Raw genomic sequence first — 17518 nt, 5'->3', positions numbered from 1 at the left:
GTTCATAGCAGCACAATTTACCATAGCTAAGATTTGGAAACAGCCTAAGTGCCCATCAGTAGATGAATGGATTAGGAAACTGTGGTACATCTACACAATGGAATACTATGCTGCTGTAAAAAATAAGGAATTCTTACCATTTGCAACAGCATGGATGGAACTGGAGAGCATTATGCTAAGTGAAATAAGCCAGTCAATGAAAGAAAAATACCACATGATCTCATTCCTTTATGGATAATAAAGACCATTATAAACTGATGAACAAAAATAGATACAGAGGCAGAGCAGCATTGAACAGACTGTCAAACTACAGCGGGAAGACTGGGGAGGGTTGGGGAGGGAGTAAGAGATCAACCGAAGGACTTGTATGCATGCATGTAAGCATAACCAATGGACACAAGATACTGGGGGGTAGGGGAGGCGGGTGGAAGGTCAAGGGGGAAAAAAGGAGACTATGTAATACTCTTTGTAATACTTTAAGCAATAAAACAAATTAAAAAAATAGATCTAGAGACAGAGAAGCATCGATCAGATGCTCAAACCTCAGAGGGAAGGCAGGGGAGGATGGGGCTAAGGGGGAGAGATCAACCAAAGGAATTGTATGCATGTATATAAGCATAATCAATGGATGCAGAAACCGGGGGGTGAGGGCATGAGTGAGGGGATGGGGGAACAATGGGGGAATGAGGACACATTTGTAATACCTTAATCAATAAAGGAAAAAAATCTAAAAAAAACCCCAAACAGACAAAGGTCATGGCTTTCTGGAATTTACATTCTATCAGGGGAAAAACAATAAACAGAATAAGTTAGTGAATTTGAAAGTCTATTAGAAAGGATTGAAATTTGGAAGGAAATAAAACTGAGGAGAGGGTTAGGGGTGTTTGTGTTATTTTACTTTGGGTGCATATCTTAAAACAGGCCTGGTATAAAGTGCTAAACTTTTTTTTTCTATATCACTTTTTTATTTTTTTAATTACAGTTTACATTTATTATTATTTTGTATTAATTTCAGTGGTACAGGTGCTGAACGTTTTCACATAATCCTCACCTCAACACCAACACGTATTTATCATTCTTTCTCATTCATGAGGAAACTGAGGCTCTGAAGTCCTGTGACTGATGGGTGTCAAAGAGTGACCTGTGCCCATTTGTTTGGTCTCCACTAACTCATAGATTTTCCAGGCTGTATCCAAACGATGCAGGAAAATACATGCTTGAGTCTAGATCCCCTTCAGTGAGGAAGGACTAGAAATGCCAACACACACCTCATTATTCCAGGGAAGAGATAGGACCCACTGCTCTGACCAGAGAGAGACGGTGTGGATACTAAGGCTAGGGAGCCCTGCCAGAGGGAACCATTTGGCCATCTGAGATAAGGGAAACATCAGACTTCCGTTCAATTCCTATTCAGACCAATTCCTTGGTAAATTGATGACCAAATTTTTGTTGAAAAGACATGGATGTACCTCATTTTATTTTATTTAACAAAAAAGTAGATAGCATTTGCTATGTGCCCAGTTATTTCCTAAGAGTTTTACAAATATGAATCTATACTAGTTCACAGGATAACAATATGAAGCCAGTACTACTATTATTCTCACGTATGTGGGAACTGAGGCCTAGAGAGGTCCAATAACATGATTCATGTCCCAACAGCTAGTTAGTAACAATGCCAAGATTTTGCACTATGACTCCTGAGTCTACATGCCTTATTTGCCATGCTGTCATGGGAATTTTAATCCTAGCAGTAAGATCAAAACTGACATTATACAGTGTTACCATGTCTCAGGGACCACACCAAGCACTTTAAATGCATTCATAAACTTCAGTTAAGTTTATGAACTAATTTGGAGAAGATCTGACATAGTTAACATATTGAATCTTGCCATTCCAGAACATGGTGCATGTCTTCATTGATCCAAGGCTTGTGTAGGTCCTCAGCAAAGTATTACACTGTCTTTTCTGCTGTAGGTCCTGTACTGTATAATTCTATTTCTGGTTTTTCTCACAAAATCTTCATAAAGCAGGTGTTGTGACAAGTGCCATATTATAAATGAAGGCACTGAGGCTCAACAGTATAAACTAATTTGTCATAGGGCATGCCTGGAAATAGTGAGTGGCTGAGCCAAGACGAGAGCCCTAGTATGGCTTTTTCTTGTGTCTGTGATATTTATCCAGAGCTACATGACTTGGTTCCAGAAGGTGCAGAGTCCAAGCATGATGATGATGATGACGATGATGATGATTACTCTATTTTACTAATGAGGAAACTGAGGAACAGAGTGGTTAAATAAGATGCCCAGAGTCACAGAACTCATGAGCAGCAGAGCTGGAATTTGTCACCAGCCAGTCTGGCTCCAAAGCCTGGACTCCTGAGTGCTACATAAGGAGGAAACAGCTCATATCTCAGTGTGGGGCAGCAGCGTTGGAGAAAGTGGGCTGTGGAGACAAATGGATATGAGTGGGAGGATTTACTCCTTAGAAAATAGAGGCCAGTGGGAATGGCTAACATGGTGATTCCCAGACTTTGGCATTTCATGAACCAATAAAATAATTAAAACCTGGAAAGGCCACACAGTTATTTGGTCAATTAAGGATATTTATTCAGACATCACCTATCATTTATTCTCACCAATATTACACAAAAGAAAGGATTTTTTTTCATAAAGAAAGCAGAGGACATCATCTCAAAATCAATGATCATTTTCTAAATTGAGACCCACTGAATTAGCTGAATTTTTCTTCATTGCCAAGGTGATGTGGGAAGAATGACATGAAGGAAGCATGGTCAGTGCCCAGAGTAGGCCTGAGATGTGGTCAGTGCTCCTGGAATGTTGGCTGATTCTCTTGTTAGTAATCCACAAGAGAAGGGGAAAAGGAAGGGCTTTCTCAGACTATCTGTCAATGCCATTTGATATGTCTGTGCATCTTTTAAAGTCATCTCCAGTAGCAGTGGAAGATCTTGGCCCATGCTTAGGAAATAAGGGACATCCCTGTTGGCAACTGAGAGCAGCCAACATTTTAACCTTTACCTAAGACTATGTTTTCCTCCAAAACAGTGGTTCTCAACCTTCCTAATGCCGCGACCCTTTAATACAGTTCCTCATGTTGTGGTGAATCCCAACCATAAAATTATTTTCATTGCTACTTCATAACTGTAATTTTGTTACTGTTATGAATCATAATGTAAATATCTGATATGCAGGATATATTTAGGTGACCCCTGTGAAAGGGTCGTTCAACCCTCAAAGGGGTCGTGACCCACAGGTTGAGAACTGCTGCTCCAAAACATACCAGGTGACAGTGATGGAAAATGCCTTCTTGGTGCCTGTCTGACTCACCCTCCTCCGTGGAGAGTAGCTCATCACCAAGGGCCCCTGCTGTGGGGGATGTATGGGTCCCCCTACCATACCAAGCTAGGCCAGCTAGCTTTCCTCTTGTGGAATTCTAGGATAAGGATCTCACACTGAGTCCAGCCTGTGGTGAGCACCGGGATGAAAAGTCAAGGGAGATATAGGCTGGGTGGCCATTTATTTGCTCAAGGATGCTTAAGGAAAGCCCAACTGCAAGAGAGATCTAAGGTAAAGATGGAAAACTTGCAGAGAAAAGTAAAGACAAGGAATCTGGGGGCCTCAGAGAGTGAGAACAGAGCTGGCCTATTACTGCCTCAAATTTACTGTAGCAGAATGAGTAAATTAGCAGACACAAAAAAGAAAAGCAATGACAAGAGACTCATGGCCAGGACATATTCTGGATCCTTTCAGTTCTTGATTTCAGTCTATCACGGGGCCCAGCTAGATATTCTGCCCTTGGCTTCTGTAATATATCCCCATTCCCTTCCAATAAAGTGTCCATTTGATCCAAATCATATTGATGGGGACTCTGATTCTAGCCCCACCAATCCCTGGTAGAGATGCAGGAAGACTAGGCAGGCACTGCATGGAGAAGGGGGCATGCCCCCATGCCTTTTGGGCTAGTCAGGCCTGGAGGTTGAGGATAGATTGAAGGAGGCTGCAGGCTCCCAAAGGTGGGGGGTGTGCATGGGTGAGGACCTACCCAGCAAGAGAGTATGTTATTCAGGTCTGCAGAATCACCTCCTGGTACAGAGTCCTTTGGGTTTCATCCTTTGGGCCAGGACCTCCAAGTAAATGTCAGGCCACATCCTCAAAGGTCACCAATCCCTAGAAATTCAAAGAGAGTCAGGAATGTCGGTTTTTTTGGCCTTAGGGTGTCATTCAGTCACTGGAAAAGATCTAGAAAAACCCAAGGTCTGAAGCACTATGCACCTCCTCAAGGCCTAGCTCTGTACTGGGCTCAGCCAAATGCAATTGTGTCAGTGTGAAAAGTCTTCAATGGGAGAAGCCATTGGAGAAGGACATAAGATAATAACAAGTCCCCATGTTCTGAGAGGAGCAGACAGTAAGCACTGGAGGATAGCAGAGGAAGGAGGAAATAAATTTGACAATAATCCTAACAACAATAATGATAGCAGCAGCTGCTGAGTCTTACTTGCTGAGTGCCTGGCTCTGTACTGAGTACTTCACATGCCATATTAAAGTGATGAAATGTACCCAGCACTGGAGCTAAACCCTTAGGTTTGAATCCCACTCCTTGAATTTGACACTTGTAAACTATATGACCTTGGGGATAGTACTTTGTTTCCTTGAGCACTGATTTCTGTATCAATACACTAATAGTTCTTACTTCACCAAGCTTTTGTGAGAATGAAAGAGAAAATGCTCACAAGGCAAACACTAGAATGCCTGGTACATGTCTGTGCTCAGTATGTTTTTGCAGCTTGTACTAATTTCCCACAGTTCATGAGGTCAACACTATGATCATCTCCTTGTCATAGTCAGCGAGCTGAGGCTCAAGAAGTCAACCAGAAGTCAAACAGAGTCACATGTTTAATAAGCAGACACCTGAACCCAGGTCCCTCTGGTTCAGGGCCCATGTCTATAGCCACCATACTCCTTCATCGCCGTGATGAGAGTGTGGTGAACATTCAGCAAATGATCTCACAATCTTGTCTTCAGGGACATGTCTCAGCAGATAGAGTGGTCTCTCAGAAAACATAGAGGCCCTCTGAGGCCTCCCTGAACAGCACATATCCCTGCCTTTGCATATGTGGTTCCCTCTGCCTGAAATGCCCAATGCCCTCCTCATCCCTAAACCTAAACCCATTCTTCAAAGTTGAATTTAGGTGTTACCCCCAGGCCTCCCCTGCCCACTGAAGGTATTGTCATGATTAAGAGTGAGGCTCTGGTGGTTGACATAATGAGTTTGAGTTTCTAGTACTTAAAAGCTATGTGACTTTGGGCAGTAACTTAACTTCTCTGAGCCTCAAATTCCTCTCCTATAAAGTAAGGATAAATAATAGAATCTAATTCTAAAGAAGTAAAAGTTAAACAAAGTGGTATATAATAACTGCCACTCTGTGCATATCAATTAAGGTCAACTCATATGATTGTTTTGTTATTAGTATTTCCCCCATTTATTCCCTCAGCAACCTGGAAAAGCTCAACCTAGCCTGCATCTTTGCTTTTGGAAATGTGCCAAATTCCCTGCACAAAAACACCAAAATAAGGGCAGGCAGGGACAGGGGCTATTTTAGGTAGAACTGCCAGGAAAAGTCTCTTCAAAGAAGTAGCATTTGAGCACAACCTGGAAGGATGTGAAAGGGCGGCCAAGGAGAGATCTGGTGATGGTGTTCCAGTCAGAAGGAACTCCATGGGCAAAGGCTGGGAAATGGAAAGAGCTGGTCATATTCAGGTTGGCATGGCTGGATGGCTGTGAGTAAAGGATGAATAGAAGGGGACAAGGTCAGAGAGGATCCCCCAGGATAGGGCCTTTCAAGGCATGGCAGGGAGGTTGTTATTCTAAGTGTGGTAAGATCTGCTGAAAGGGAGCATCCATTGTGCATTCATTTGCTGAGCTCCTGTTACAGACCAGCATTGCTCTAAGGCCTGGGGATAAAGCTTAAAAAGGAACTGACATTTCAGGGTTGGAGACAAATAATCCACAAGGAATTTTAAAAATGATCAAGAGAGTGAGATCATGTGGAGTCTAATGAACAAAATAAACTGATGAACAAAATAGATCCAGAGATATAGAAGCATATAACAGACTTTAGTAAATACTTTTGATGCAAATAAGGTGAAGAGCTTTTGAAAAATTGGGTAGCTTTCCTGAGTTTTAAGCATTTAAGAGAATGTAACATTTAAGACTTGATTTTAATCAAATGTTTAGGAATATAGTAATGTTTCAAACAATTAGTAAGAATTTGAAAAAAATTAAATTCATGAGTTTCAGATTTCTATTGTTTTTATTTAGAGAAATGTTTAAAGAAGTGATTATTTCATAAATAAATCAATAAATTCTGGGGATAGGTCTGAATAGGTCAGTGGGATGCTAGCTCTTTCAGAAATACAGCCTGTCTGCTGCATGATCTCCTGAAGGAGGGCATTCTCAAGGAACCTTCCAGTGGAGCACTGGATCATCCCTCCTGCAGAGGGGCTCAAAGACTTGAAGGTGCTGACACATTCTTGCCCTGGTCTGGCCTGGATTGCTCTACTGGCCTAGATAACTTTTCTCTTGCTCACAGGGAGTAAACCCAAGGTACTGTTGAGACCACAAGGCACTGAACATATACCATCCTATAGCTCAGTCTCTATCCCTGCCTGTCTCCTTCTCCAAGACAGGCCTTCCTTCCATCAGTCAATAGCCAGAATCCACTGGCACTGAATGTCTCCTCTTCTCTGGAGGCAGCCTTAAGGGTTGCCTATCTCCTGTGTCTACCCTCCAAGCCCTTCCCTCTCTCACTTCAGAACCATGTGAAATGACAACATTAAGATTCTCTCTCCTAAATCTGATCCCCAGGCCATGCCCTGGCCCAGATCTAAAGCCCCCTAAACCTCCTCAGTGTAAACTTGCTTGTTCAGATGTCCTCTCTCTCTCTCTCTCTCTCTCTCTCTCTCTCTCTCTCTCACACACACACACACACACACACACACACACACTTCTGGAACATCCCAGAATCACCAAGTCCAAAATCAACCTCTGATTTTCCCCACAACCAGCTCTCTCCAAACAAGTTCTCCATCTGCATTCTTCCGGAAAAAAAAAAGAAAAAGTTCAGGATGGTCTTTGACTCCTTACTTTCATTCACAGCATCTGATGCAGCAGGAAACCATGAGGGCTCTTAGGATCTATCTGGAAGGAATTGAATTACTTTGCCCTCATCTACTGCCATCACTCTGGACTGACCCCTATAACTCCTGGAGTCTACTTCAGCAGCCTCTTCATTGGTCTCCCTACCTCTACCTTCATCTCTGCTCCCTCCAGCCCCCAATCTCTCCTGAGCACCTCTAGGAAATTTGTAAAATCTTAACCCAGATTGTGTCCCTCTTTTGTTCCCAACACCCCATGGGTTGCGGCGGGGGGGCTAGAAATGAAGGTTCAGCTGTTCAGGTTGCAATTCCAGGTGTGACTCCTCCCATCATACTCTATTCCATGCAGCCACCACAGGAATCCTCCGTTTCCCTCAGGTTTCCCTAATGCTCCTGATTCAGTAGCACATCTAAGCCTTTGCACAAGTTAGTCCTTCTGCTGGCAACTCTCCCACACCTCACTGACTGTCAGATATGCAAACTCCACTCACAAGCCCCGCACTATCCTGGCCACAGTGTCCTGGGCCTCAGTGATCTGAGCAGTCACCCTCATCTGGAGATTTGTGATTCCAGTAGGGTGAAGATCTGGGAATGGCAGCACCCATCTGTGCCAGGTCCAACAGAGCAGATGTTACCATCAGAGCCAGCAGGCAGAGTGAGACCGAGACTGGGAGCAGCAGGCGACAGGGTGGGGATCCTGGGTTCCCAGCCCAGCCACAGCAACAAATTACAGGGGGAAGTACACTGCCCATACTCAGACCTGCCTCTATGCAGTGGGGCCAAGGCTTTCTCTCCCTTTACCTCGGGTATAAAACTGTGTTCTGAGGTCTCTCATCCGGTCGTGGACTAAACTCAGAACTGATAACTCCCTCAAGAAGAAAGTCAAAGTCCCATCCTAAAGTGGCTCAGAATGTACTGAAACATCACTCTCTAGGTTCTCCATTGGCTCACATGCAGAGTTTTCTGGGTAATGTAGTTCAACATCCCAGAGAAAGGCCAAGGGTCTGGGAGCTAATAAATCTTTGCTGTTATAAACTATGCTGCTGTGGAGAACCATGTGTGTGAATGCTTGCAAACTCATTGGTAATATTTTTACATTAAGTGCCTAAAAATTAAAATGCGGAGTAAGACTTTTTATATGAATTGCCAAACCACCTTTCAGAAAATTTCTTATTGCCAATTCATATTCTGACCAAAAATAGTTAAGCATGCCATTTTCTTCACACACTTGACAATCCAATTATAGGAAGAATATTATTCATTTTTGCAAATATGATGTGTGAAAATGTAATTGTACTTTAAAGTATGTATATATTTGATTACTAGTGAGATGGAATATTTTTTATTTTATTGATATTTTCACTTGTATTTTTACTTTTGTGAATTTATTGATCACATCCTTTGCTATTTCTCATATTGTGTTTGTGTTTTCATTATTTATAATAAATTTTAAAATGGAACTCCCATTTGACCCTGTGATCCCACTTCTAGGAATTTATCCCAAGAAACCAGAAACACCAATCAGAAAGGATATATGCACCTATATGTTCATAGCAGCACAATTCACCATAGCTAAGATCTGGAAACAGCCTAAGTGCCCATCAGTAGATGAATGGATTAGAAAACTGTGGTACATCTACACGATGGAATACTATGCTGCTGTAAGAAAGAAGGAACTCTTACCATTTGCAACGGCATGGATGGAGCTGGAGAGCATTATGCTAAGTGAAATAAGCCAGTCAATGAAGGAAAAATACCACATGATCTCACTCATTCATGGATAATAGAGACCATTATAAACTTTTGAACAATAGTAGATACAGAGGCAGAGCTGCCTCACACAGATTGTCAAACTGCAGCGGGAAGTCCGGGGAGGGTTGGAGGGCAGGAGGGAGGGGGTTAAGAGATCAACTGAAGGGCTTGTATGCATGCATATGAGCATAACCAATGGTCATAAGACACTGGGGGGTAGGGGAAGCCGGGGTATTGTCAAGGGCCGGGGGGGAAAAAAGGACATATATGTAATACCCTTTGTAATGCTTTAAGCAATAAAAAAAAAAAAAAGATTGAACATGACCAGATAACACATTTCCCTTGTAAGGAAGGAAAAAATATAAAAAATAAATAAATAAATAAATTTTATTTATAAAAACATATTGAAATTTTGTCTAGGCAGGAAATATTGTAGTTGATTCTGCAGCATTAATTTTACCCTTTCTCAATTGTATAGCATTCATGTGATTTGGAATGGATTAACCCCACTCCCAGCTCCAGGAGTAAACTGACTGGTCTACACTATAAAGGAAAATTTTCCTTCTTTCCATGGTAATTAGTTCAGGCACTTGCATCCAATTCAGGCCTAAACCAATCAGTGATTAGTTCAGAGGTGACCAGTAGCACTTCCAAGGAGGAACACTAAACTAAGACACTTGGGGTAATTACACTTTACTTTCCACAGGAGTAGGCACTAACCCAAGTTTAAGTGAATTAAGTGAAGGAAGTACTCTCTGAACACAGTAATTTGGTTTGAGGATTATCTAATCAAAAATAAACTTAGGACATATTTTGATGGTTTGTGGAGGTAGAATGTTTGAATGTTTTCTTACCTTGGAAGAAACAAAGAATAATATAGCCCCAGTTGTCAGTCACAAACATCTTATGAATATGAATGAAGCCAAGCAGAAGATGAAGACAACACTAGAAAGTATGGAATTAAGAGAAACAGAAATGATAGACCCAGAGCTATGATATAGCCATGCCAGAAATCTATGCAAAACTGAGAAAATAGAATTTTCTAAAAATATTTTAAGGAAGATTAAATTGTATTTTCTGTCACTTGAAAACAAAACCACCCTGGATATTGTATGTCATATAATTTTTAAAAAATATATTGTTTTTTTACAAAGAGGAAGGGAGAGGGATAGAGAGTTAGAAACATCGTAAGAGAGAAACATCGATCAGCTGCCTCCTACACATCCCTTACTGGGGATGTGCCCACAACCAAGGTACATGCCCTTGACTGTAATCGAACCTGGGACCTTTTGGTCTGCAGGTCGACACTCTATCCACTGAGCCAAACTGGTTAGGGCGTATGTCATATAATTTTAATGATTTTTTTCTAGTTTTTCATTTTTCACATCTTTGTTCATGATACTTTTTTAATTTTTATTTTATTGTTTAAAGTATTACAAATAGTAGTACATATGTCTCCATTTTTCCCCCATTGACCTTCTCCCCGGCCTCCCCTACCCACTAGCACATCCCCTCACCACCCCGCAGTGTCTTCCATTCATTGGTTATGCTTATATGCATGCATACAAGTCCTTCAGTTGACCTCTTAACTCGCCCCCCAACCCTCCTCAGCCTTCCTGCTGTAGTTTGACAGTCTGTTCGATGCTTCTCTGCCTCTGTATCTATTTTTGTTCATCAGTTTATAATGCTCATTATCCATAAATGAGTGAGATCAGGTGGTATTTTTTCTTTCACTGACTGGCTTATTTCACATAATGCTCTCCAGTTCCATCCATGCTGTTGCAAATGGTAAGAATTCCTTCTTTTTTATAGCAGTGTAGTTAGTATTCCATTGTGTAGACATATCACAGTTTTCTAATCCACTCATCTGCTGATTGGCATTTAGGCTGTTTCCAAATCTTAGCTATGGTGAATTGTGCTGCTATAAACATAGGGGTGCATCTATCCTTTCTGATTGGTGTTTCTAGTTCCTTGGGATATATTCCTAGAAGTGGTATTACTGGGTCAAATGGCAGTTCCATTTTTAATTTTTTGAGGAAATGCCATACTGTTTTTCACAGTGGCTGCACCAGTCTGCATTCCCACCAGCAGTGAAGGAGGTTTCCTTTTTCTCCACATCCTTTCCAGCACTTGTCATTTGTTGATTTATTGATGATAGCCATTCTGAAAGGTGTGAGGTGGTACCTCATTGTTGTTTTGATTTGCATCTCTTGGATGATTAGTGACTTTGAACATGTTTTCATATGTCTCTTGGCTTTCTGAATGTCCTCTTTCGAAAAGTACCTATTTAGGGCCTTTGCCCATGTTTTGATTGGATTGTTTATCTTCCTTTTGTTAAGTTGTATGAGTTCACTGTAAATTTTGGAGATTAAACCCTTATCAGAGATAACATTGGCAAATATGTTCTCGCATGCAGTGGGCTTTCTTGTTTTGTTGATGGTTTCTTTTGCTGTGCAGCAACTTTTTATTTTGATGTAGTCCCATTTGTTTATTTTCTCCTTAGTTTCCATTGCCCTAGGAGCTGTATCAATAAAGATATTGCTATGACAAATGTCTGCTATTTTGCTGCCTGTGGCTTCTCCTAAGATTTTTATGGTTTCCTACCTTATGTTTAAGTCCTTTATCCATTCTGAGTTTATTTTTGTGTATGGTGTAAGTTGGTGGTCTAGTTTCATTTTTTTGCAAGTATCTGTCCAGTTTTTCCAACACCATTTATTGAAGAAACTGTCTTGACTCCATTGTATGCTTTTGCCTCCTTTGTCAAATATTAATTGAGCATAATGGCTTGTGTCAATTTCTGGGTTCTCTGTTCTGTTCCACTGGTCTATATGTCTGTTCTTGTGCCAGTACCAGGCATTTTTGAGAACAGTAGCTTTGTTGTATAGCTTGATATCTAGTATTGTGATCCCTCCAACATTTTTTTTTCTTTCTCAAAATTGCTGCAGCTATTTGGGGTCTTTTTTATTCTAGATGAATTTTTGGAGAATTTGTTCTAGGTCTTTGAAGTATGCCGTTGGTATTTTAATGGGGATTGCATTGAATTTACAGATTGCTTTGGGTAGCATGGACTTTTATAACGCTACTTGTCAAAATATTTTCTATTTATTTCAAATTATTCATATTATTGAAATCTTTTATTCTTGTGTGTTTTTTAACTAAGACACTTGCCTCAGCTGGCATACAAAGTCAGTGATGAATCTCAATACAGACAAAATTTTACAGAAGTATCATTTTTATGCTACTCCTTTATATATATATACATATATATATATATATACATATATATGTATATATATATGTATATATATATCCAAACATGTGAAATATTTTATTTCTCTTTAGCCAAAAGAGGTCACATGATCATACTCCTTATTTTTCTAATTCTGTGACTCTTACATATTTGAACCTATAAGAATTCCAATTGTGGACTTCTTTTGAGACATCCTTGGTATGTTGAAAAGGAACAGAATACTGTTTCAAAATACTATTTAGTTTGCCAAATTCTAATCCTGTATAAAAATTTTGGTGTTATTTTAATAACTTCTTTTTCAATAATTGAACAGCATATCTTAAACCAATATGAAAAATGAGCTGTTGAATTTTAGTGTTTTTTTTAAATAAGTAACTTTCTGTACATGGGTGAGCTTTCAAAAAATAAACACAGGTGTATAGAAATAAAATAATCTGTAAACAAAATTATGCAAAAGATAAGTGTTCATTTCATCTCCAAATGGAGAAAATTAGAACTTTCTTGAACTTTAAAAAATACCTTTAAAATATGTTTTTATTTATTTCAGAGAGGAAGGGAGAGGAAGAAAGAGATATAAACATCAATGATGACAGAGAATCATTGATTGGCTGCCTCCTGCACTCCCCACACTGGGGCTTGAGCCAACAACCCCTGTCATGTGCCCTGACAGGGAATTGAACTTTAACCTCCTAGTTCATAGGTCAATGCTCAACCACTGAGCAACATTGGCTGGGCTCCTTAAAACTTTTATTTGTGTGAATAAATTTTTCAGAAAATCCATATCAGTGGAAATAGCAAATCATGCACAAGGATAAATATAAATGAAGATAAAAATAGAATAAGATTTTAATTCATATATTTGATTTTTCTAGAGTTTGAACTATGTGATTCTCAAGTGTTAAGAAAATGACATTGAGAACTTCTGGTTGTAGCTCTAATATTGAAAGAGCTTGAAAGTGAAAACTCTAAACCTTAAAACAAGAAAAAGGTTGAACAAACTGAAAATAAATGAATTTTCTTGGACCCAACAGAGAATAAGGTCACAGGGCAAAACCCACTCCCAAATATGTATGACAGGGAAATCATAACTGAGATCAATTTACTTGGAGTAGAATACTCTGGAGTCATGAATGGATAAGTAAATTTAAATAGAAACTTTGATGAATTCCTAGAGGCTAAGTGTGGATAGGGTGACAATGAGAAAATCCTCCAGAAGGTACACTTTAGGAAGGCCTCTGTGCTTTCACAGGTTCCAGAAAACTCATCAGGTTCTCATGCTGAAGAGCCAAGAAAAATTTCTTCATGGCTATGGTAGGAGGAAGAGAAAATTATCCATTTTTAAATAGTGCATTCTCCATAACAAAGGTCTATTCTCAGAGGGAAGAAGAAAATATTTTACCAGAGTCTTCTCAGACCCTGGGAAAGAGCAAATATTCAACTCCATCCCCTTCTAGCTTTCCTGTGTCACCCAAAGGTGATGGGGAGCTGAGAAACATTTGAGAATACCACAGTCCAGGGACACTCTAAAGGACTAAAATTTAATGAGATTATAAAACAGTGCTCCTCCCCATCCCTTATTAATTTAGGCCAGCTATTCTACTTGGCACTTGGGAAGCAACAGAGAAAAATTGTTTTTGTGGAACTGCATTGGAGAGAGTTAATACCTTACACATGTCACACAACAGTCTCTTAGTTATATTAATTATTTAAAAATATTGTATGTAAGGAAAAGAGTCCTAGAGAAGTCAAATTTTTGTGAATTTTACACTGCTAACAAAAAGCTCGGCCAAGTTTTTAACCCAATTTTCCTTTGACTTTGAGGATAACTTCAGGAAATGACCTTATTCTTATTACAGGAATGGTGATGCTATATTTGAGTAAAGAATGTTTCTGAAAGGAAATGGGAAAATGACCAAGCACAGCTACTGAGCCCCATTCTGCCTATTCAATCATTTAAGATTAAATGGCCATCCACTGATTTCTCATAAATCTCCCTTTCTTCCAGTATTTAGGACAGACTTACCACCTTCAGATGCTGGAGTTTGTATGAGTATCAGAATAGCTCAGGCACTTGTATTCAATATTTGAGAAAAGGGCTTTGTTTACAGAGATCCTAACATAAATAGATAAATGTTTATAGTGGATCTTAAATTATAAGGAAAAAGCCCGTAGGACCAATACATATGGGAATGAAATAAAGCAATGCATTTTCTTGTCATGATAGGTCATGTTCTAATTATAAAACACTTTTTCTAATGATCCATCCCTTTGAAAATATGCAAAAGTGATTATTTTTCAAGAATTATAAAGCCTGTCATTATAGAGATAAATGTATCTCTATTTTTCTATGATTTCCTTCTTTTGGAAGAGAATTAGATAATAGTATATTGATTACACACTGTTGTTTTTTAAAATATATTTTCATAGATCTTAGAGAGGAAGGGAGAGGGACAGAGAGATAGAAACATCAATGATAAAAGAGAATCATTGATTGGCTGCCTCCTGCACGCCCCCTACTGGGGATCCAGCCAGTAACTTGGTCATGTGCCTGACAGGGAATTGAACCAGTGACCTGCTTAACCACTGAGCCACACCAGCCAGGCTATACACTTATTGATATTAAAAAATAGTAAAAAAAAATCAATATTCTGCAAAAAAGGCAGAAAGTGCTGCTACTTCCTCTGAAAGGACAGCACACATAGGATGTCTTCCACTCTTATTGATTTTAAATCACATTCAGTCTCTGTGTATCTCTTGTTCTGAGGTGAGTCTCTTACAGACAGCATATATATGGGTCATGTTTTCTTATCCATTCAGTCACCCTATGTCTTTTGACAGGAGCATTTAGTCCATTTACATTTAAGGTTATTATTGATGGGTATTTATTTATTGTCATTTTCTTTATGCCTATGATTCTCTCTTTTCTCCTTTTCTTCTTAAATCAGTCCCTTTAACATTTCTTGCATTGCTGGTTTGGTGATAATGTACTCCTTTAACCTTTTTTTTCTGGAAACCTTTTTATTTTACCTTCAATTTTAAATGATAGCCTTGCTGGACACAGCAGTCTTGGATTTAGGCCCTTGCTTTTCATTACTTTGAATATTTCATGTCACTCCCTTCTGGGCAGAAGTGTTTCTATGGAGAAGTCAGCTGACATTCTAATGGGAACTCCTTTGTAGGTAATTTTTCGTCTCTCTTTTGCTACCTTTAAGATTCTTTCTTTGTCTTTAACGTTTGCCATTTTAATTATGATGTATCTAGGTGTGGGTCTCTTTGGGTTCATCTTGATTGGGACTCTCTGTGCCTTCTGACCTTGTGTGACATTTTCCTTCACCAGGTTGGGGAAGTTTTCTGTTATTATTTCTTTAAACAAGTTCTCTGTCCCCCTCTGGTATTCTTATCATTCGGATGCTGTTACATTTCATGCTGTCCCAGAGCTCCCTTAAGCTATCTTCTTGCTTTTTATTTTTTTTTCTATTTTCTACTCTAATTGGATATTTATTTCTACCTTGTCTTCCAAATCGCTGATTCGATCCTCTGCTTCATCCAATCTACTTTTAATACCTTCCAGTGTGTTGTTGATGTGATAAATATCATTCTTTATTTCTACCTGGTTCTTGTTCATGGCCTCTATTTCCATGCTGTTGTAATTTGCACTAAGTTCCATAAGCATCTTTATAACCATTGCTTTGAACTCCAAGTCTGATAGATTGTTTGCCTCATTTCATTTAGTTCTTTTTCTGGAGATTGTTTCTTTTCTCTCATTCAGGGTTTGTTTTTTATTCTCCCCATTTTAGCCATAAAAAGAGCATACCCCATGATCAAATGGGATTTATTCTGGGGATGCAGGATGGTATAATATTTTCAAATCAATAAATGTGACAGATCATATAAACAAACTGAAAGATAAAAACCACATGATCATATCAATAGATGTAGAAAAAGCATTTGACAAAATCCAGCACCCTTTTTTTGGATAAAAACTCTCAGTAAAGTGTGAATAGAGGGATCATACCTCAGCATAATAAAGGCCATATATGACAAACCTACATCCAACATAATGCTCAATGTGCAAAAACTAAAAGCATTTCCTTTAAGAATATGGTCAAGAAAAAGATGTCTGCTTTCACCACTCTTCTTCAACATAGTACTGGAAGTCCTAGACACAGCAATCAGGCAATAAGAAGAGAAAAAAGGCATCCAAATTATAAAGGAGGAAGTAAAATTGTCATTATTCCCAGATGACATGATATTGTACACAGAAAACCCTAAAGACACCACAAGGAAACTACTACCAGTAGACTTAAATGAATTTGGCAAGGTAGCAAAATAGAAAATCAACATCCAGAAATGGATGCCATTTTTATATACTAATAATGAACTCTCAGAAAGAGAAACTAAAAAAGCAATCCCGTTTCCCATAGCATCTCATAGCAACAACAACAACAAAATAAGATACCTTGGAATAAACTTAACCAAAGAGGTAAGAGACCTGTATTTGGAAAACTATAGGACCTTGAAAAAAGAAATGGAGGAAGATACAAATGGAAACGTATACCATGTTCATGCATTGTAAGAATTAACATCATTAAAATGTCTATACTAGCCCTAACCGGTTTGGCTCAGTGGATAGAGCGTCAGCCTGCAGACTCAAGGGTCCCAGGTTTGATTCTGGTCAAGGGCATGTACCTTGGTTGCAGGCACATCTCCAGTAGGGAGTGTGCAGGAAGCAGATGATTGATGTTTCTCTCTCATCGATGTTTCTAACTCTCTATCCCTCTCCCTTCCTCTCTGTAAAATATCAATAAAATACATTTAAAAAAATAAAATAAAATGTCTGTACTACCCAAAGCAATCTATAGAGTCAGTGACATCTGTGAACTATTAAAATACCAATAGCATACTTTACAGAAGTAGATCAAATACTGAAAAATTGGAACCATAAAAGTCCCCGAATAGCTGCAGCCATCTTGAGACAGATAAACGAAATGGGAGGGATCACAATGCCGGATATCAAACTATACTACAAAGCTATTATAACCAAAACAGTCTGGTACTGGCACAAGAACAGGCATATAGACCAATGGTTCAGAAGAGAGACCTCAGAAATTGACCCACACCATTACAGTCAATTCATATTTGACAAAGGAGGCAAGAACATACAATGGAGTAAAGTCAGTTTCTTCAACAAATGGTGCTGGGAAAACTGGACAGACACATGCAAAAAGATGAAACTAGACCACCAACTTACACCATACACAAGAGTAAAGTCAGGATGGATAAAAGACTTAAATGTAAGGCATAAAACCATAAAAACCTTAGAAAATAACATAGGCAGTAAAAT

Source organism: Myotis lucifugus, unplaced genomic scaffold (assembly GCF_000147115.1).
Source record: "Myotis lucifugus unplaced genomic scaffold, Myoluc2.0 scaffold_40, whole genome shotgun sequence".
NCBI lineage: Eukaryota > Metazoa > Chordata > Mammalia > Chiroptera > Vespertilionidae > Myotis > Myotis lucifugus.
The sequence above is the reverse complement of the archived record's forward strand: the minus strand, read 5'-3'. Positions refer to the sequence as shown.